This window comes from Lepus europaeus, chromosome 13, assembly GCF_033115175.1.
Source record: "Lepus europaeus isolate LE1 chromosome 13, mLepTim1.pri, whole genome shotgun sequence".
Classification (NCBI taxonomy): domain Eukaryota; kingdom Metazoa; phylum Chordata; class Mammalia; order Lagomorpha; family Leporidae; genus Lepus; species Lepus europaeus.
Window position 1 is genome coordinate 62,585,437 of NC_084839.1, and position 22,161 is coordinate 62,607,597.

Here is a 22,161-nt window from a genome sequence, read left to right on the forward strand (position 1 = left end):
GTGGAGGAGAGGTGCCTGGAAGGCTACTGAAATATTTACAAAACAAATCATTTACATTCAACTTTTGTGTTTGTACAAACCTGAAGTGCCTACAAAAAAGACTGAGCCAACTTTGGCTATAAGGAATATTTTGGCATCAAAATGGTTAATAGTATTATAGCTTCAAAAGAGCCTATTGGCTCACCCTCAAGGATGCCCTGCAGTTGTTGTTAAAGTCATCAGATGAAGCTAGCCTTCTCAGCTAGCCTTTAGATTTGTCTGCTAACAGTAAAAATACTATAATAAATCGGTAACATATGTTGCCAGGCACGGAAAAGTGATATAAATAAAGAGACTAGGAGACCCAAACCAAGCACAATGTGAAAAGAATTTAACTTTCAATCTATTCGCTGCCTAATTACCATTTGAAAAGTTATTTGAAAGTGTTACTGTTATTTGCTTATATTCTTCCTCATTTTTCTTTTTTTCTCTTCAGATTGCATTATTACCCAAATACTCTTCGTGATTGCCTGCTTTGCGGCTTTGGGGTAAGTCCCAGTTTTCCACAACCTAAAGGAAAAAAAAATGCATAACATAAAAGACGTCAAAAAGACTTATGTGTCCTGATGTGCGGGTTTTGTGAAATATACATGGGCTTGTTGGGGGGGGGGGGATAATGAAATAAAGAGAAGGGGCTTGTTTCTTCAAGGATCCAAAGTGTGCGAAAGTGTGCATATGCAAGTGAGGCTGCCTTCAGGAGAGCCACCTCTGGAATGGAAGTGACAAAGCTTGGAACACACACAATCAATTATTTTCACTAGCATTTAAAATACAGAAAACAAAATCTGCTTTGGGAATTGACTGAATATTTTATTTAGCTTTTTTATTGAGACATCCTTTGAAAAATGGCGTAATATAAATAGTTTCACAAAGCAACAATATAATCAATCTCTAAACTAGAATATAAATCAAGGATTTCATTAACTGCTGGTAGCCAGTTTAAATTGTAGTCTTGTCCATAATGTCTATCTATCTATGTATGTCCAAGTTATATTAAAAACCTTTAAATGGCTTTGTAATATCAGCTACATCTAGCTATTATAATAATTAATGGTACTGTTTTATAAATCAATACATGTATTCTTGATAAATTCATATCCAGTTAATGGTGTAATTTAAATAAAAAATTAATGTAATAAAGGACATACAGAAACGGGCAGGAAATCTTTAAAGGTTAAGAGCCAAATTTGTTTAAATTCATTTTTAACCTGTTTTGGAAAAGTTTGTATTTGAAATCAGCTGAGATTTACCTTGTTTCTGTAAAACTAACCTTGCCATTTCCAGGGGCATCTAGTGTCGAATCTGCAAAACAGTTTTTTTTTTTAAACAGTAAATTGTTAATTACATGTTTAAAATGCTATGGAATATTTTACTATCATTATACTATTTTGTAATTAGTGACTATTCTTTGAAAAGATAGAACAAAAACAAACTGAAAACCTCATACTCGTTATTTATTTTTAACGCATAACTGAAATGTAAATGCCATATATATATTTTAATATAAACGAAGCATCTGAAAAGCTCCAAAGCTATATAAAATTTTACTTAAGGAAAGAAGGGACTGGATTAGTCCAGTGAATTTGCATGTGTAAGAGCCCAGTGTTTTCATTGCTTTTGCTGAGTGAGCATCCCAGAAATTTTAGATAGAAAAGAAAAAAAAAAAAAATGCACGGAAGGGTCCGAATTGTATTTTAACGCTGTAAACGGGCAGAGAAACATTCTACAAAAAGAACAGTGTGTTATTGTTCTGATTTTAAAGCCACATACTAAAGGCATATTAAAGAATAACATGGTTTAGAAAAACAACTGAAGGGTGTACATTATCAAACACAGCATCAAATCTTTCCAAATAAGATTTCATTTGGTTTATAGAGTAAGCATCTTAGAAAACAATATCTTTCCGAATCCTGCAGACCAGGCTGCCCTGCCATCTTCCCTGACACGGTGCAGAAACACTCCTTTAATCCACTGAGCTTTTTCTGACATTTTTCTTAACATTGCTGAGCCTTATTTAGAGCAGCGGAGGAGACGTGTGCACTTTCCTTTGACACTGATGGGTGTTTCAAAATGTTGAGAGAGAGAGAGAGAGATTGAGAGAGATTTGCTGCCAGTCACTTCATCAATAGAGCTATAGCAGCAATTACTGTTTGTTAGAAGTTTACATTTCAAATGAAGCTACATTTAAAGAAGTCTCATCGTTTTAGAAAAGCTGGTGCTTGCAAGAGAGAAGAGAATCCACATTAGTGATTACATATTAAAGTGCACTCAAGTACTGGAGCCATTTAAAATGTGTGGTGTTTTTAGACAAATCTGCAGCAAAACCACTCCTAAGAGGCTTAATTTAGGTTTTATAGGAGGAACATAAAAAAGACCAGGTTACAGCAACACGCTGAAATATGGGGTACATTTTAAATATCTTCATTTAAAAACGTATGTTTATTTTCTCTCCTGGGATCACTAACGTGTGTCTCGACAGAGGAAGCAAGGACATGCTACATTCTTAAAAATTATCTGTTAAAGGGATCACATTCCAAGACAGGTTTGAGCATTTTTATTACTACAGATAACCTCTTAATTATGTCACTGCCTTCCACTTGTTAATCAGGGACATTCAACACAGTTAACTATGGAGCGGCTGCCTTTAGAAGAATACATGATTATTAAGGATTAGAAACACATTTTATCCCTTTTGTCGTATGTCTGATTTTAGCACTGCTACAGACCTATTTACTCACTTTAAATACACAACACCTAGGAAGGGGGCTAGGAGCCAGTAGTAGTGTTGCTCATTACTTCAAACTGCACAGCCCGTGAAGAGCTGCAAGGAATGGATCATGTCGCTGTTCCTGTCTCCCCACCACGACCCTCACGGTTCCCATCTGAACCAATTTTAGGTGTCTTCTGCAGCCAGCAGTGTCTGAGACACTCAGAGCCTCCTTCAGAGTGCAAGGTGTAAATGGAGTAAATAAAATCCTGTTTCACTGTTGCTTTATCAACCCTTGTAGGTAGTTTTTCTGCCAGCCAACCTGCGCTGCTCAGACCCATACAATTATGCAATAGCGACTTCTTTGGAGGTTCTTTAATCAGATAATGGCTGGTGTTAGGAGAGAAAGGCCCAAGGCAGTGTTGCTGGCACTTAACACTGTGGTTGGTCATTACTCGTCTGGTAGAGACCAATAAACAGCTGATGACTATCCTATAAGGAGCCAATATTTTACATTTATCCTTGTTATTTTTCCCTTTTCTTTTTGACTTCTTGTAACAGCAAGTATTTGTCAAGAAGATCTATGAGAAGGAGCCTCACAGGCACCTTACAAATAAGAATTTTCCTGCTATGAAATGATGCCTTTTGTGGCGAGGTGAGAATGGTTCTGGTTTTTACAGAGCAAAGGTTTGATTAGCTTAACGTCCATTTCTCTCAGGCATGGACACTCCCAGACACCATCCCCCGCTGCTGCTCCCCCCAACTCCGTCCCCTCCCCCGCCCCCCCCCTCCCCATGACAGGTTCACAAGCTGCAACCAAAGGGTTTTAAAATGCAAATATTTATATTTGAGCTCTGGCAATAACAGGGCCATTTTCCTTCCCCTGTACGCCTGTGATAATTGATGCTTCATACCTGGAAGTACGTTTCATTTATCTCTTTACACATGGAGATAGTATATAAATAAAAGGAAATTTATGGGAAGGAACTGGCCATTTGAAATAATAATCCTAAATTTGACTGTATAATCTTTTAAAGCTGTAAGAGTCAGAAATGCAGATTTCTAAACTTTTAATGCAAACTCGATTGCAAATGGGAAATCAGTACACTTTTAAATGTGTATTGAATTTGAATGCCTGCCTGGGTCAAAAAAAATACAATAAGGGTAAAAGGAAAGCAGGGGAGAAAAGGTGTGAATTTTATATGTACTTTAAGCTAATGCACTCAGCCACATGTTTAGACTTCTTGTAACAATTCTATTGACTTTCTCTCTCAATATAATTTTTTCCTAACCAATGTGAACAGCACAATAGCAAGTGTTTGAGCATGGCTGTCCTTCCTTGGGCTCCTCATCCCAGCCTGCACAGAGGTATGCCCTCAGAACTGGACCTTGACTCTACAACCTCATACAAAGCCAGGCAATCCTTGAGCCAAACAAACAAAGGGGGGTGTAAGTGATTTCATTTATTTTGATAATCCTCCTCCTGCACGGGAGCATTTTGCTGTCTTTGTCAAAGTGAATGACAACAATTTGGCCAACTCTCTCTGAGCTGCACTCAACAGTGACAGGCAAATTATCAGAGGCCCTGCACTTCTTATTATCAGAGGAGAAGCCATCAGGGGGACGCATGGAGGATACCTCTCCCTTGTCACTATTTGTCAGTGGGACAAGGGCCACTGCTATGGGTAGCTGACAGGTAATTTCAACAATAACAATTACTCCTATTACTGGTGTCATAAACAATTCGCCCAAGGCATGACAATAGCAAAGCTTTATAATTCAATGCCATATAAATAAATGCCAGCAGGTAACAAGTAATTTAGCTCCAATCAAGCTTTCACCCCGGCATTAATATTGTTATTGCAAGAAAATGGAAAATTGAAAAAATTCAATATGTTAATGAATTAAGAAAGGTTCAGGGGCTATGCAACAGAAGTTGAAAAGGGAAACTAAGATTACTAAGGTATCATACTTGATGCCATCCTAAGGGCCAACAGTCATATAATCAATTGAAACAAAAAGAGGAACCTGGAGCAGTGTTGCCTTAGACTCCGGACCTGGGAAAAATGGAAAATGGCCTTTGAAAAAAAAAAAAAATCCACCTCTCTCCAATTTCTGAGGACTCTCAGTAGAAATGTAAGAATGTATATATCATGGAGCATTTCACTGGCTTTCTTTTTCCACCTGAAATATTTCCTATGAAGCAGGGAGAGGCGTGAGTGAGTATCCAAGGAATATTTCCATCTGTTGAAGAAAGTCGCGTGAGCACCTGCTTCCTGTACAGTAAGTCTCATAATGAAACTATTTTAATATAAAGCCTATTTTTAAAATCTGGAGTGAAGGTAAAGGCAAAAGTCATTGTTGCTCTCCAGCTGTCTACGTTGCGGAAGTGGACTAGAGGATTCGGTCCCATCTTCGGAAGGCAAACTTCCTGATCAAACCAATTTGCAATTTTACTATTTGTCCAGCAAGACAATGTGCCATCATGGTGACAGCAGTAAAAGAATTTGAAAATCTCTAATTAGGAGAGCTGCAGAGCAATTAACGCATGTCAAATTTCACTTCATCAAGTGCCACTCTGATTTTCCCTCTAAAAATTAATGGATTTTTTTTTCCTTTTGGTATGTGTGTGTGTCCCCTTAAGGCAATGTTGATTCAAATCTGCTCAAGATGCAGTGTTGCACAGCTAAGCATCTTCTTGATTACAATCCGCCACACTTCTAACTGCGCTCATTCTCACTGCCACGGATACTTTGTCAACAGTCAAATTACACCACGCCGATAACAATGCATAATGGTGTTCCTCCTCCGAGGCCTCTGTCAAGAGATGGGGTTCATAAAAATGTGATGTTTTTCTCTCAACTGGCTCGAAAGGAACTTTGTATGAACAGGTCCCCAGCCAGGCATTCAGTTTTAAAACTTAATATGTTCATTTTAGAAAAAAGAACAAAATGTCAGAATCAGAGAATCCTGTCCCCCACCCCCACCCCGGAAACTCTCCCCTCCAAAAAAAAAAAAAATCACAGGAAGAATGAAGAATTGAGAATATCTGTGGCCAAAGTTTTGCTTAAACACTTTGTTCGGAGACGTTTTCAAGAGCACTATTCTTGGTTAAATACCAGATTTTTTTCCCTCTTACTTATGGGCTATAAACATTGGAAGCGTCTCTTGAAAAGACAGTATTCAGACTGTGTGAGAAGTTTGTTTAACTGCCATATTTGCCAGAATCTTCAAAACATAACAGGGCACGGAAGACAAATGACTTTTTTTTTGGAGGGATTGGGGGGGGGGGCGGTCAGGACTGTATATTCCAGATAAATGTTGGTTCACTTAACCATGTTTTATCTTAGTTGCTTGTTGCACATCAGAGTGTCTGAGTCGTCAGCACATGTGAGGAATGTTACTCACTGAAAAATGAAAGAGAGAAAAGCAAAGATTAGAATTCGAGTTTATGTCCAGTGTGTTTAGAGATGATCCAGGTTTTAAAGATTTTTTTAAAAGGGTCCAATCCAGAGCAAACATGAAGAAATGCAGGAAAATGCTTAATGCATCTCTTGATAGATTCTTCAGGGAGCAGAGAGCATTCGCATGGATGGGCATCTCAGTTTTCCCAGCATGTAGGTAGTTTTTTGATTATTGATTACCTTTCATCATACATATTCATTAATAAAATCTAAATTCATGAAATGTAAACTTCATTTTTTAAAAAATTTACAGCTCTAATCCATCTCTTCATTTGCTGACCACTAGCTCAGAAACTTAAAACTTGGTATTTTGAGGTTTGTATTTCCAAATTTGAAAAGCCTTGCCTATGGCTCCACCCCAGCACGTTCTTAAGTGGTGTATTTCAAACAAAAGAAAATGTCATCCCCCTTCTACTCACCAAATGTTAGATCCTCTCAAAACCGATTGGGGGCTCACTAGAAGTTTTGTAATTAGATTCACACAAATTGAATTATTTTCTTTCTTCCCAAACATCATCCTTCAAACTTTATAAATATAACCACACTGAGTTTAGAGTTCCATGTGGCTTGTTTACAAATACAGGCATTTTGATAAAACCAAGCTCTGTGTCCTTCTGAAACATAAAAACCTGGACCGATCTCCTGTGAAAACATTACGGAAGGATTGTAAAGGGAAATTTAAAGGGAGAAAACTTGATTATATAATGCAATCCAGCAGTAATCAATTTTACCTTCCATATCTTGCTTTTGTTTTCAAAATGCTAAATAAACAATACATAATGCATCCCCCATCAGCCAAACCAGGGAGGCTCTGTGCTCGAATAACAGGAAACATATTCAATTTTCCTAACAGAAGACAGTTCATTAAGCTGTGCCACATCAAATAAAACTTTAATTTCTCCAGCATCAGAGTCGCAATGAAAGCAATTGAAGAAGATGAGCCATATGGTACTTCTATCAGCAAACACATATTGCTCATTCCCCCAAAGTTTTCTAATTCTGCTCCCCAGACCTGTGTAATATAGATAATGTGCTCAGAGAGCAGCAACCATGAGCTATCTCGTGTACACTTCTAATACTGTATTTAATGGGAAATAATGAATCATAAAAGCCTCGAGAAGACGGCGTTTGCTACCCTAAATCTCAGCTGTAATTTCATTGTTCTGTGTCTAAGATGCTGTTTGCCCTTTCCCAACAACCACGCTTGAACATAATTATGCTGCCTCAAACCCGGGCTGCAGAGAGAGCATCCCTGATATAACCAAGTTCCTGTTAACTCCTGAAATTCTGAATTCCACGGTGCCCGGATCCCGACGTCCTGAGATCACAGACCACGTGTCGTCTTCAGCCCCAAGAAGCCCCTTCGCCTCCTCCCCGGGCAGACCTCGCCAAGCTGTTAACTCCCTCCCGCCCCTGCCTTCCTCCGCCCCCCGCCTCCACCCCGTGCAACAGGAGTGGCACGATTAAAAATGAGGAGATTTTCTTGTTATTAACAAATTTGACATTTGCCTGATGAAATGCGCATACAATGGGGAAGCGAGGCAGTCCTGGGAAGGAATGCCTCCCCTCCCACACCGGCTACAGGATGAGACCATTTAGGTGAAGGAAGTGTAACGATCCTTGTCTGTCTCCGCTGTGCAGTGCTGGGGTTGTGTTATAAATGAAGGCGCCGAACAGCGCGGAGCTTTCAGACTGATAGCATGTTGACACGTGTGACGTGCGCAGTGTTTCATCTCTCACCTTAGCTGCCTAAACAGAGCACATATGCTCCAATGCGGTCATTTGCCTCGCGAGTCCAGCCTCTCCCTGGTGACACCTTGGGGCTGGGGTTTTGTTCATTTCTAGAGAAAAATGTGGTCTTACACCCCCCCCCCAAACAGGTTGATGATTTCAGCTTTTCTACTTCTAAAGCTCATCAAATCAATATTTTACCAACACGATGCTAATTTAAAACACCATCAAATAACACTGCGGATACATATTGAAAACATATTTTAATGGCTTTGTTTGTTTTGGCATCATATGAACCAAGGACGATTAAATTAAAAAGAGACTTTTAAAAGTTAGAGATTGCCTTTTTAAAGCTTATTAAAATCAGCATGTTACATGCCTGTCTGTGAATTAGCTCTACACACTTGATTGCCATCATTAAAACTAGTTGTTTGGGTGCTGCTCAAAGCCGATTCTGACTAGTTATTACTTGAAATCTCTTTCAACGGAAATGAAAAAAAAAAAAAAAACGCAAAAAATCTTTCTAAGTGGAAGAAGAAAACAGTCACCAAAATGTGAGCTGGCACAGCGACACAGCGGCAGCAAACCCCAGACAGACCAACAGGTAAACTCACAACAGGAACATCCAACACAGGGAAAAACAAAACCAAACCCAACCCACGCAACAGCAACAAAGACGCAGTCCATTGATTATATTTCCTGAAAGCCTTAAAACAAATGTTTGAACAGTTTCCTGAGACAGTGCAGAGAACCTCTGCCTGCTCCGCTGGCTGCAGGGACAATGGTCTATTGCAATGGAAACCACGCGGGAGCAGAAAAAGGTGCTTTTTGTTACCATTTTATCAAAGCTGTTCATCTTCGAGCTGCAGGCAGCATTTTGCTGGAATTGCAGATATTTCTCTGTCCAGGCTCCTTTGTTTGTGCATCTCATTTGCATATATTTATCTCCAGCTGAGGGTGCTTTCTGCTCATTAAAGCCTCCCTTCAGATTATTTCATAAGCCAGCTGCTAAGAGGGATTTCACCTGTGGTGGCTGAGAAAAGAGGGGTGAAAAACTAAATTCTTCATAAAAAGGAAATCTTCGGAGTCTCTTCCCCTATAAATGGGCACCATTTGTGTTAAACAGCCTCTTGTCATGATAGATGCCTCCAGAGGTCAGGGGTTAAAGTTGATTTGAAGGTCAGCAGTAAAACAACAGACAAACCAGACGCCAAACTGGTTCCTTAGCTGTCGGTGGGAGCTGTGGTACAACCAGGTCTTGAACCTTTTTCAACCTCTAATAAAACAGGGGATGAATCTGAAGTGGATCAACCAGGCCCCTGAGGAAGCAGCACAGCAAAACAGAAATAATATCAATATCAGGCAGCCACAGGAAACAATGGGGCATTTCTCCGTGCTGCATGCATGCTGCTATTGTTTCCCGAGCTGGGGAATTAATTCCACTTATTTATTTAAGGCGTGTCAACTCACTGCCTAAACCTGTTTCAGTGTCAAGATGAATAAAACTTTTATGGCTCATAAAATAGAGCCATTCATCTCAATGTTCTTTGTGGTGCGTTTTTTTTTTTTTTTTTTTCCTGGCATACTGAGCTAGGCCTCTGCTCCGAAATGGTTACATCTGAACCCACTGTTGCTATGATCCACATCATATTAGAGAAAAAAATTATTTCACTGGCAAATGGATCTCAACAGAAAAGACCCAGGGAAGCGTTTTAGCTACGATGTAGTAGTCCCAAAAATCCTTCTAAATATGCCTCATGCCGTGGCATCTGTTTGGGGCATATATTATTTACAAAGCAGAAGTTTCATTAGTTTAGAGAAAAGTTCAAAAATGATAGCAATCCAACAATTAGTTTCCTAGACTATTACATATTTCCTTTTACTTTAGAAATGCAGCCTTGTTAGCATAGCTTTTCCCCATCATCATTTTTTTGCCCAAGTTGTCACCGTTATGCAGTCAGCTTGCACTGATGTAATAGTCAAATGCCTTCCTTTATACTTCTGCTCTGAATTTTATGTTTGATTTCAAGAGTAAAATGGCACACATAAATGGAAAAGAAAATATGTTTATGTGAATTTTGCGTTATAAATTTTTCCAAAGTTCAGTTGTAGAATTAATTTTACTTTTGATTGCCTGACAAATGACTGTAACAGTAATACAATACTAATACACAAGTTAAGTTTATAAAGTGCCACACACAGTGCTAGGCATGTGCATTTTCTCATGCAAATATTACTGATATTCAATACATGTCACAAAGGTCTCTTTAGGATGGGCTGTGGCAGTGCTCTTTCTTATCCACAAGATTTTTGTTAAACAAAAAGTTCCAATCAAACAATGTAATCACTAGAGTAGATCATTATAGTCTTAATGGGTAACGTCATGGAAACATGATTGATTTATGTTAAAAGGGATAAAACAAGCCATTTGGTGACATTTTACCAACTTTCCAGTCACAGCCTCAGTCATGTACCCCACAGCTCTTTGCTCTATTGACACATAAATTGAGTTGTGGAGGCTTGACCAAACTCTTTTTTTTTTTTTTTACAGGCAGAGTGGATAGTGAGAGAGAGAGACAGAGAGAAAGTTGACCAAACTCTTGTCCTGGTTGCTTTGCTTGCAGGTTCTGAGTGAATATTGTGGTCTTGTGATGCTGGATTATTTCTGGCTTAGTCAGTGGGTAGGTCAGGGTCTTTCAGTATGAACTCGAGTTTTTCCAGTGAGGAGGTTATTTGAGAACAGCTCCAAACACAAGTTGTGTTTTCGTTTTTGCTTATGCACAAAGATGTGGCCCTGGTGAAGAGGGACTCAGTGTTGGGGTGTCAGGCATTGCACACGCTTCAGCAGCCCTCTCCTGCCTTCCCCTGTGAACTCGTGCATGCGCTCCACAGAGGCACCACTCATTTTCCATATGGGTGGCCCATTTATGAAGCAGCCTGTTTGAAAATTCAGGTGCTTCCAAGTGAACCACCATGCCCTAAGAAAAATATTTCAGCACATAATTGATTAAATTTTGGTAATCTATAGCAACATGTTCTTGGTTCAGCATGGAGCAGGAGATTTTTCTTTTATAACCAATTACAGATTTCAAAAAATGCAACCAGGCTTGCTTCACAGAGGAACTCAATGTGTAGTAGGAGAAATTTTCCAACTTATTAAATGTTGTTTATATCCTCCTCTTTGTAGACCCTCTGCCTTCTCAAAGCATTTTATAGCTCCCTCTGTAACTGACTTATCAATTTTCCTTCTGACCTTCGGCATTAAGTTTAACCCTACCCCCAACCCAAACCCAGGACCCCAAGCAACTAGACTGCAGCAACAGAATACAGTTTATTCTCTGCACGTCTGCACCACATCTCTCGTTTTTCTTTTCCTCTAATCTAATCGCCAATTCTTAGGCTTGGCCAAATAGTTAAAAATGTTAAGTGCTAGCAAAGCCTTCTACCTCCCCCTCATATCTGTCTCTGTTTATGGAATGGGTCCCAGTTTCCTCCTTTTCTCCTTCAGCCTGGGGTCTTCAGGTCAGAACACTGTAAATACACACAGCCCTGTCTGGACCCATAAATCTGAGCAAAGGGCAGGCTTATATATTCAGATAAGCGCAGCCGCGGATGGGGCATGGAAGGAGGGAGCCCCAACACACTCAGGCCTTGCAGCTCTGTTCAGAGAAAACCCAGTAAGAAAGGCCAAGAATGCTTAGTAGGGAAGGAAAAAAGGGATTTTGTCTTGAAACCTCTCCCCTTATTTCTAATGGATGAGGTTGGCACTGCTTCCTCTCCGTTTATTTTATTTTTTCCACAGTGCTTATATTCACATCCTTACCAAACATATTATCTTAGAGGCAATCAAATTAAACAATAAATTTCATTTATTTCCAATGTCCTTTTTTCTTCCTAAGCATATTTGTTTGTGTTTTGACCTTTCGGAGAGTGTGTGTGATGTGAATTGGAGTCATTCTACCAGCAATTCTCCTTTACTGTAATTTTTCAGTCACAAGGTCTTTGACTACATAACCATGTTGCTCGTCACCACATTGAATCTCAAAAAAAGTAATGTCTGACGGAGTTGGGAATGGCAAAGCGAGAGACAGGGGGTGACGTAGCCTGTGGTCTTCAAGGCTTCTACCTTATTCCTGGGTCTAGGTATTCCTGTTGGACCTTTAGGTCTCAGGGTTTTCTGTGACTCTCAGAAGACCGTCCTTCTTGGGAGACGTGCCCCTTGGGAACAGGACTGTCACAGTGGAAACTTCTGAGCAGGCCGTCATGGCTGAGGTTGTGCTTTCTGTCACGCCTCTAACCTGACTTCTTGAGACGCAATGTGTCACATCCCAGATTTGCCCTGGCCATTTAAGACTCCAGGAAAAAGTGGCACACAATTTCTTGCCAGTCAATGTTTTATCATATATATGTGTATGTATAGATATATACGCGTATATATATAGACACACACATATGTATTATATACACATACATGTAACACACATATATGTAATATACACACATGTACATATATGTAATATAGTCACACATATATGTAAAATATATAAACAAATTTTATCTGATATCTCCATGTATGTATAGATATATATGTGTATATATAGATATAAATGCATATATAGATATATACACATACATATACATGTAATATATATACAAACAAATTTTGTCTGATTTCTCCATGCTATACTTTAGGCTAAAAAGCTAAAGCCTGATTCATGTTTGTCTATGCGAGCTTCTTTTCTTTCATTGAAAAGTCAGTGAAAACTCCACGTAGTTAAGAGAAGTTCATGGGAAAAACTGCCAAAAGAGTAATTGAGGGGGTGGGGGGCCAGCGCTGTGGTGCAAAAGGTTAATTCTCCAGCTGTGGTGCTGGCATCCCATATGGGCTCCAGTTCTGTCCTGGCTGCTCCTCTTCCAATCCAGCTCTCTACTGTGGCCTGGAAAAGCAGTGGAAGATGGCCCAAGTGCTTCAGCCACTGCACCAGCGTGGGAGACCTGGAAGAAGCTCCTGGCTTCTGGCTTCGGATCGGCACAGCTCTGGCTATTTCAGCCAATTGGCAGTGAACCAGTGGATGGAAGACCTTTCTCTCTGTCTCTCCCTCTCACTGTCTGTAACTCTACCTGTCAAATGAATAAAATCTTTTTAAAAAAAAAGAGTAATTGGGAGTCCAGAGTATTGCCTACATTAGAACCTCATCTTTGGCATGATAATAAAATGATAATAAATGATAATAAAAATGATAATAATAATCATTGAGCACTTACTTTTGGAAAATAATGTACTAGGTGTTTAGATATATATTAATGTTCATGTTTATAACAGTTGGTAAATGAAGTATTACAGTCTCCATTTTGCAAGTGTCAAACTCTGATTTGACCCTGGCACGTACATTTGAACCAAAAAATTGAGTATAGATCCAGTTCTAGAGCTCTCTCCTCTGAGCTGCCTTCCCTGGCCTCACGTTCTGCATCTTCAGGACGATGGTCGTGGGTAAAATGGTATCTGTTTTGCAGGGCTTCTCTATGTCCAGGTAGGTTTTCTCCAGTCCATGCCTTTCCTCATCCCTGGCTTAGCATTTTCAACACCACCTTGGCACCTCGGCCTGGCTCTTGAAGACTTCCTAGACAACACGTCTGAAACTGATTTCCTCCCTGACCTGATTCTACTTGGTGACCTGGTGGTGTTTAATGGGAGCACCCTCCACTCCACAGTCCAAGCTGAGGGTTCTCGGGCTGCGTCTGCTCTCTCTGGCCTTATCTACTGTGCTCATTGTTCAGACCAGCAGGGTAGTCACCTATGCAGCAGGTTGGACAACCTGAGTTTGGATCCTGGCTCCTCTGTTTGCCAAACTGTGCAGGATTAGAAAGTTACTCTACTCCTCTGTGTATTGGTTTCTCATCTGTAAAATGGCATCTGAAATTCTACTTATATCGTAGCTGGCCCAGACTCTTGGGAATGCCTGACCAAACTATTAAAGTAGCCTCAGTCTGGTGTTTCTATAGTTAGTTTCTTCCTTCTATAATCCAGCCTCCTGGATTAAAGAATCAAATATATATCATAAACACGATACATTAATGCTTCAAAATCTTTTAGACTCCCTATCATCCTCAAGTTAACTATTGAGTCAAGCAAAGACCTTCATAATCTCCCCATGGCTGGCTTTTCATGGGTCACTTTTTGCCACATCCCTTAGGCAATTTGCACCCTTTAGCAGCAAAAAAATTGTACATGTGCTATTCTTTCATGCCTTGAGACGTTTGTGCTGTGCCCTTGACCACGAATGTGCTTCCTTTCCATTTCTGTCTAGTGAGAGTGCACTGACCTTGTACGGCTTGGTTCAAATGTCATCTATTTTCTAGGGCAGCATAAATTAAATTAATCACTTCTAGAATATACTCCTTTGTCTTAGAACCTAACATGTTGCATGGTAATCATAGGCACTGTAATTATTTGTCTATCACTAGGCTGTGGATTCCTGGGAGTAGGGACTGTGTCTTTTTCCACTTGATATCTTTTGTTTTAGGACCTCACATATAGTGGGAGTCCCTCAAATTTAAATTAATATATAAAATACCACTCTTCACTCCTTACAGAAAGACTTAGAGCAAAAGTAAATGTGGAATACCTGATGCTGTTAACTAGTTGAATTAATTAGCTTGAAATAATAGGCAGCGAACTTGCAACAAAATAAAAAAGCTCAAGTCCAGTTGTGTCGTTCTAGCCATCTACAAGATGAAGCCAAGGTATTTTCTTCTAGGACACCTGGTACGTTTTGCTCTCACCACTAGGCAGAGTGAGTATGGAAGTCTTTTAGAGCATTGTGTTGGATGTAGAGCACCCTGCATTTAATACAGTATTTCATTATAAAAGGAGCCTGTGTTTTCCTCCTGTGCCCTTACTCTAACTTTTCATGGGAAACAGCCTAAGTGATCCTAAGTTCCGGAGATGGAATGTGTGGGTTTGAATGCTGTGCTGTCACTTAGAAGCTGTGTAACTGCTGCAAACAGTTTTCTCAAGACCTGCTGTCTCATCTGTGAGATGGGCGCCATAACAGCATTTGGTGCAGAAAGCAATTCCAAGGCTCTAAGAGGTTAACACATCTGGCACTTAGACGAGTGCCCGGCTTGTAGCGCGTACTGTACAACTGCGCCTCCTTATTCAGCTGTTGTTTATTAGACAAGTTCTTGGCCTCTTGGTGAACAGGTGAGGGAATCTCCTCATCAGTGGAAAGGAAGGGGGCTTGAGAGCTTGTGAGAACTGGCCCATTCACCCGTGCAGGACACCTCATGAAGCACTTCCTGTTGTCAGTTTACATGTGAAGCAGCACCTGGTAAGAAAACCTTGTTTCCACCACACGGTTAGGAAGGTTCCAGAAATGTCTGAGCTTCAGTGCCAGCTCCATTACATGTTGGCTGTGTGACCTTGGGCAAGTGTTTTCGTTTCTGTAAGTCTAAGTTTTGTCATCTGACAAATGAGAAAAAATGGAACAATTTTGCCTTCTACCTGTTGTGAAAATCAAATGGAAAAAATTTCCAGAACATTCTTATTATAATGTCTGCCACATACTAAGGGCCCAGTATATGTTGACTACTGACATCATGTTGAAGCTATTATTTTTTTATTATATGATGTGCTTTCTTCATATACTTTATTGCGACATCCTATAGAAGAGTACAACATTTATTCAGATTTTCAAAAGCAAAGAGAACACCCACCTGTTCCCATCCCAGGGTGGAAAGGAAAGGTTGCTTAGCAGTCCCTTTTCCCCCCTTTTTTTTTTTTAAGGGAAAGGTTGGGGGGGGGGGAAACCTGACAGACCAGAGGGAAGGGGCGAAGAGGGAAAAAGAGAAGGAGAGCGTAAGAGAGATCAAGAGAGAGAGCAAGAGAGAGACACATGTTCAGGAACAGGTCCTATTAAATTGTGTGTGGGGGGTGGGCAGGAAGGGAAGTAGGAGCATCGAATCCCAATAGGGTGGGCTTGGAGCTGACACCTGTGGTTGTCTATGTGCTTTCCTGAGCACAATATTTCCACTCCCCTTAGAAGACTTCTGTCTCTCCTTTGGGTCATCACAGACTTTGACTTCATAGTTTTAGTTCTTCTAAATGTACCACTAAACAATATGCTATTTGATTTTGTCTTTCATGAATACTGTGTTAATGGGAGTTGTTGCGAGTACGTGTGTGTAGATAGACATTTATTCTGTGCCTCACTGTCTGCTCTCAACAGATACAACCAGAGGGATGTGGGTATTCAGGTTCAGTCAGTGTCTCCTGTATAGCATTTTATGATATCAACACCACAAAACTTGGTTTATTATTTTGTTCCTATTGATGGGCACCTGGAGTGTTATTTACTTTTTTTAATTTATTGCTTGCTGTAATGCATTCTGCTTCCTAGAACATTATTTTTTTTTAAAAAAAGTTTATTTATTTATTCGACAGAGTTACACAGAGAGGAGAGGCAGAGAGAGGTCTTCCATGCGATGATTCACTCGCCAGATGGCTGCAATGGCCAGAGCTGCGCGCCAGGAGCCAGGAGCTTCCTCTGGGTCTCCCACACGGGTGTGGGGGCCCAAAGACTTGGGCCATCTTCTACTGCTTTCCCAGGCCACAGCAGAGAGCTGGATCAGACATGGAGCATCCAGGTCTCGAACTGGTGCCCATATGGGATGCAGGCACTTCAGGTCAGGGTGTTAACCTGTTGCACCACGGCGCTGCTCCCCTAGAACATTCTTGTACGTGTGCCCTGGTATACATAGGAAAAGACTGAGAGTCTTTCCTTAGGCAGTTAGGCCTAGGCGTGGCATTGCTCTGCAGGATATGTGAGTTTTCAAGTTTATTAGGTAACAGCAAACTCTTCTCTGAGTAGCAGCACATAAAGGAGTTTTGACAGAAGGTCATTACATATGTATTTTGGGTCCTCATAAAAATTTCTATATGTAGTAGTCGGTCTTCAAGACCTTAGAGTTTCAATGTAAGATCCACACAATCCCCTCCTCCTGGTATTGACACTCTTGTGTAGTCCCCTAGCAACCTGTATCCCAGCTTGTCTGTGCAACAAATAGGATATGGTGTAAGTTCTGGCATGGTTAAGTTCCAAAGGACTGTGGCTTCTGTTTTGGGCATTCCTCTGCTTCTGTCTCCTTTGCGTCACTCATACTGAGGGGAGGAGCTGCCATGGTGTGCAGTTCTGCAGAGAGGCCCACACAGTAGGCGACAATGGCCTTTGGTCCATAGGCATGGGGGAACTGTGCCTGCCCACAACCAGGTGACTGAGCTCAGAAGCCAGTTGTCTGGCACCTGGAGTCTTGAGATATCTGCTGGTAGGGAGCTTTCCTACAGCCTCATGAGGGACCCCTCCCCAGAACTGGCATGGCTTGTGCCTGGACTCCTCACCCTCTCAAACAGTATGAGATTATAAGTGCTCATTGTATTGAGGTAAGTTTTGGGGTAACTAGTTATGCAGCAAAGACACTAATACAAATTTTATTAAGCAGGTAAACATTTCCAAGTCCCCTTAAAGAATTTGCACAATAAAGCAGGATATTGAGATGAATAGATTTGAAATTAGATAATATGAAATGCTGATGTATCAATAAATCGAGGTGTTAGTAAGTTAGTTGGCCATGTAAAAAAGGCACCATGCAGATGAGAAAGCAAGAATAATTTGTGATTCATAACCTGTAGAATCATATCAAATGTCTTCCAACTTTTTAGTTGATTAGGATTTACAATTATGACTCCTTTTGATATCTTTGTTATTCTCAATGTGAAATTATAATAGCAAAAGATTGAGACTAAATGTGTGGAAATGAGAGAATCATTAAATAAATCACATATCCACTCAATAGAGTTTATAAAGCCATGAAAACTTTTTTCAAAAACAAAGTGACGTGTTCCCAACATGTTCAGTGAAAAGAGCAGGATATAACGTGCAAACAGTGGAAAGCTAACCTCGCAATGCTGAGCAGGTGAAAATGGGTTGTGGGATGATGTGGGAATTTGTTTTCCTCATTAAGCTTTTCCTGGGCTTGTAAATTCTGATAAACATGTGTTGTTACTTTTATTATCAAGAGAAAATATTTAACATTTGAAGAAATTGTTTTTATTTTTAGTTCTACAAGGAAATGAGGACCACAACTCCTTTCTTTTTTTTTTTAAAGATGTTTTAATTTATTTGAAAGGCAATAAATGAGAAAGAGAGAGAGAGAGCAGGAGGAGAGGTTGAGAGAGAGAGAGATTGAGAGAAAGATATATTTTTCATGTGCTGGTTTGGGCAAATGTTGACAGTCGCCAGGGCTGGGCAGAACTGAAGCCAGGAGTCAGGAACTCCATTTGGGTCTCCCACTTGGGTGGCAGGGGCCCAAGCAGTTGCTTCTATTGCTTTTCCAAGTGCATTAGCAGGGAGCTGGATTGCAAGTGGAGCAGCCAGTATGCTAACTGGTGTCCACATGGAAGGCCAGTGTCACAGGCAGAGGCTTAACTCACTATGCCACAACATCGTCCCCCAAATTCTCTTTATAAAAATACTTCTGCCCATGAGATTAAACTTGGAAAAGACCTTGCAATGGGGTGTTCAATTTGGAAGAATTACCCAAAGCCCCACCACTGGAGGAAAGCTGCTTCAGCATGTTGAAGTATTTCCTCTGATAAATGCTTTGTGCAATTGCATTGCACCCTGTGGTTTCTCTCTCTTATTGTCACTATAGCTGTCCTCCGAGCCTGTCAATTCTGGGAGAACAGCATCTGTATCTTTCTGGCTTACTATCCTTTTCTCAGCCCTCTTAGAGCATAGTATGTGTTTAATAAACACATTTTGAGCAACTAAATTGTTAGGCAATACAAGGAAAAGGGAAATTCCAAGAGCAGAAAGTTAAGGCAAAGCTCTATGCCAACTGAGGCTATTGGCAATCTGGAGGGTCAGTGTTCTGCTTCACTGGGTACCAGGTGCCCAAGAAGACAGGTGGCACCAAGGGTGGGCACCAGGTGCCATCCAAGTGCCCTGGGGTCTGTGCTGGGTGGAAGTGTGGAAGCTTTCTCAGTCAGTGCCAAGCAAAGAGACTGGGGTTGGTTTTCTGAACTCCCCAAAAGCAAACAAGAATAGGGAGCTTATCATCGATGCTTTGGGATAAGCAGGAAAACACCAGGGCTTCTAGATGCATTTGAACCATCTAATTCTGAATCATATTTGGTTCTCAAAAGGAGAAACTAATTTGCTTATCATGTATAAAATATCATGGTCACAAATATTTCTGGCAATAGGAAAAATATATTACTAGCTATGGCAAATACTGGAATTTATAATTTGGAGACTTTGAAAAGATCTAATCATCCCAACATTACATCTCTAAGCCTTATTTCATTAAGCACTGCATTGATAGGGAGCCTCATAGCCAGAATTTATTGTTTGTTTAGATTTTTCCAATGCCCTCGTCACTGAGGTCTCTGATTGCATGTGTAGAAGATTAAGAGATATAATAAACTCAGAAGAATAGACCAAGCAACACACTCTAGACCCAGGCCAAATTAAATAAATACGTCTATTTCGAAGTCCTGGAGTTCAACAAGAACAGAAACAAATTCTTACAGACAAAATAAGTGAAATGTTTTTAAGAAAGAAACTTCAGCCTTAATCTGAGTCTTGATCTGAGTTTCCCTAAGTTAAGCGTTCATTTATATGAAAACCAGTATTCATATTATATTTTCCAATCATATTTTTGAAAATATTATGCACCCTAAATAAATACAACCAAGCAAAAGTGAAATCCCCCAAGGTGTGAATTACAGACAAAATATGTATTTCCACCTCAAAATAAATGATTGAAATCCTAGTTGAATCTGCTGTGCATAAAATTGACAAGAAGAAAATACAGCTTAAGTGCCTTTCTTCATAGTGTCTGGTTAAAAGCCAAATTCTTCAGTTTCAATATTGTGTTGTATCGTGGTGCACAAATTACTTACCTATTTGTGTCTCAGTTTTCTCACCTGTAAAATGGAGAGAATAATCTCTCTCATAGGCTTGCCTGGAGAATTCCATGAGTTAATGTAAGTTTAGTTCTAAGAAAAATGACTGACACACAGCAAATGCTTTATCAATAGCTATAATTGTTAGGAAACAAGGGAACAAAACACTTGCCTATGACATATCATCTCATCTTTTTTTTTTTTTTCTTGACAAGGGAACACATTGGTCTGACTTACAGCTGTAGTCTTTCACATTATTGTTTTTATCATCATTATTATTATTATTACTTGAAAAGTAGAGAGAGAGAGAGAGCTCTCCCATCTGATGATTCATTCCCCAATGTTCTCAGCAGTCAGGGCTAGGCTGCCAGGCTATAGCCAGGAGCCAGGAACTGAACCTGGTTCTCCCTATGGACGGCAGGAACCAAGTATTGGAGCCAACCCTAGCTGCCTCTCTTGGTGTGTTTATTGACAGGAATGCTGGAATCAGAAGCAAGGTGGAACTCGAATCCAGACCTTCCAGTATGCGCTGCAGGCATCTTAACTGCTGTGCCAAATGCCCACTCATTCTTATTTCAGTTTCCTTCTTTCCTCCTTTTGTGCAAGAAGTTTTCTTGGTTCTCCTGTTGTCAAGTCTAATCTCTTTTGATTTACCTCTTATAAAGTAGGATACTGTGATATGCTGGAGCAGGAAATAGACCGAAGGTGGTTCCTTTGCAGATGAGTGTTTGTACTTCCTGACATTCCAGAATCATCTATTGTGCTAGGCAAGACCTGACACAACTTAGAAATCTACAAGAACACAAGAGCATGCTCTTAAATGCATCTGTTCTAAAACAAACCTCGTCCTGGGGTGAAGGTGATTGAGCACCTCATTTTGCTATATAAAAATGGAGAATAAAAGAGCCAATTTCCATGTGAGGGTCATTGTTGACATGTATGTGCAAAAGACACTGAATATGAATTTTCTTTCCTTGCAGATTTGAAAGGAGAAAACAGTTGTCTGTTTCATTGGCTTGTTACTTTGCAATCTCTTCTGGAATGAACCAAGAAGTGATCAGAGGGCTTGGGCATAGAAGGAATGTGTGCCCTGATGTTCTATCCACAATTTCAGTCCATCTCAGGCACCTGTGGCTTGGCTGAACACTTAGTGGTCCATATCTTCACATTTCATACCCTGGGATTCAACTAACTTTGGGGCACAAACAGTTAAAAGAACTGTCTGTACTGAACAGGTACAGATTTCTTTCTTGTTGTTATTTCCTGAATAATACAATGTAATGACTATTTACATAGATTGTACTCAATATTATAGGTAATTTAGAGATGATTTAAAGTATACAGGAAGATGAGTGTACCCCACAGGCAAATATCCTAACAAGTTCAACACTTCCTCTTATTTACTATCTTTGTTCTTTCCCATGCCTTGCCTTTGGGAAGATTGTTTCTTGTGATGTTAAGATACTTCTTAGCTTTCTTTCCTTCGATGAAATTTTCTCTTCCTACATATTAAATCCAAGTTGTCTTGGCCTTTGGGAAATTTGCCCTGAACTAAACTGGTCCATTCATGGTTTCCCATTGCAGTGTTAGCCATGCTGTGTTGTACCTGCCTTTTGATGTTCAACATGATCCAAGGTTGTGCTAGAAGCTGCCTAAAATTGTATTATGTTCATGTTGTCCAGTGATCTACAAACTTCAGAGGACAGCGGTTGACTCATCCATTTCAACAACTCCTGCACCTGGTGCCTAATATATCATAACAAAGTCAACAAATGCTGATGGAATAAATACATGAATGAAGCCTTATTTGACAAGAACTCAAGGACATCATTAACCTAGAGGGCCTTGTAATTTGTAGTATATATACAATTTTTTAAATTTTTTTTTATTATTTTTTTATTTTTGACAGGCAGAGTGGACAGTGAGAGAGAGACAGAGAGAAAGGTCTTCCTTTTGCCGTTGGTTCACCCTCCAATGGCCGCCGCGGTAGGCGCGCTGGGGCCGGCGCACCGCGCTGATCCAATGGCAGGAGCCAGGTGCTTCTCCTGGTCTCCCATGGGGTGCAGAGCCCAAACACTTGGGCCATCCTCCACTGCACTCCCTGGCCACAGCAGAGAGCTGGCCTGGAAGAGGGGCAACCGGGACAGGATCGGTGCCCCGACCGGGACTAGAACCCGGTGTGCCGGCGCCGCAAGGCGGAGGATTAGCCTGTTGAGCCACGGCGCCGGCCTATATATACAAATTTGGTTAGTGAA

At 40.4% G+C, this 22,161-nt stretch overlaps 1 long non-coding RNA gene across 2 annotated transcripts; it reads left to right on the forward strand.

Moving 5' to 3' along the window:
- The first annotated feature begins 232 nt into the window (after positions 1-232).
- On the forward strand, positions 233-21,099 carry LOC133772717 (uncharacterized). Of its 2 annotated transcripts, none has more exons than XR_009867808.1 (4): positions 233-527; positions 3,308-3,401; positions 4,051-5,029; positions 20,887-21,099. It is a non-coding gene; the product is annotated as an uncharacterized LOC133772717 (long non-coding RNA). The 2 variants fall into 2 exon arrangements; XR_009867807.1 differs by lacking the exon at positions 20,887-21,099 and adding an exon at positions 7,385-8,730.
- The last annotated feature ends 1,062 nt before the right edge of the window (positions 21,100-22,161 follow it).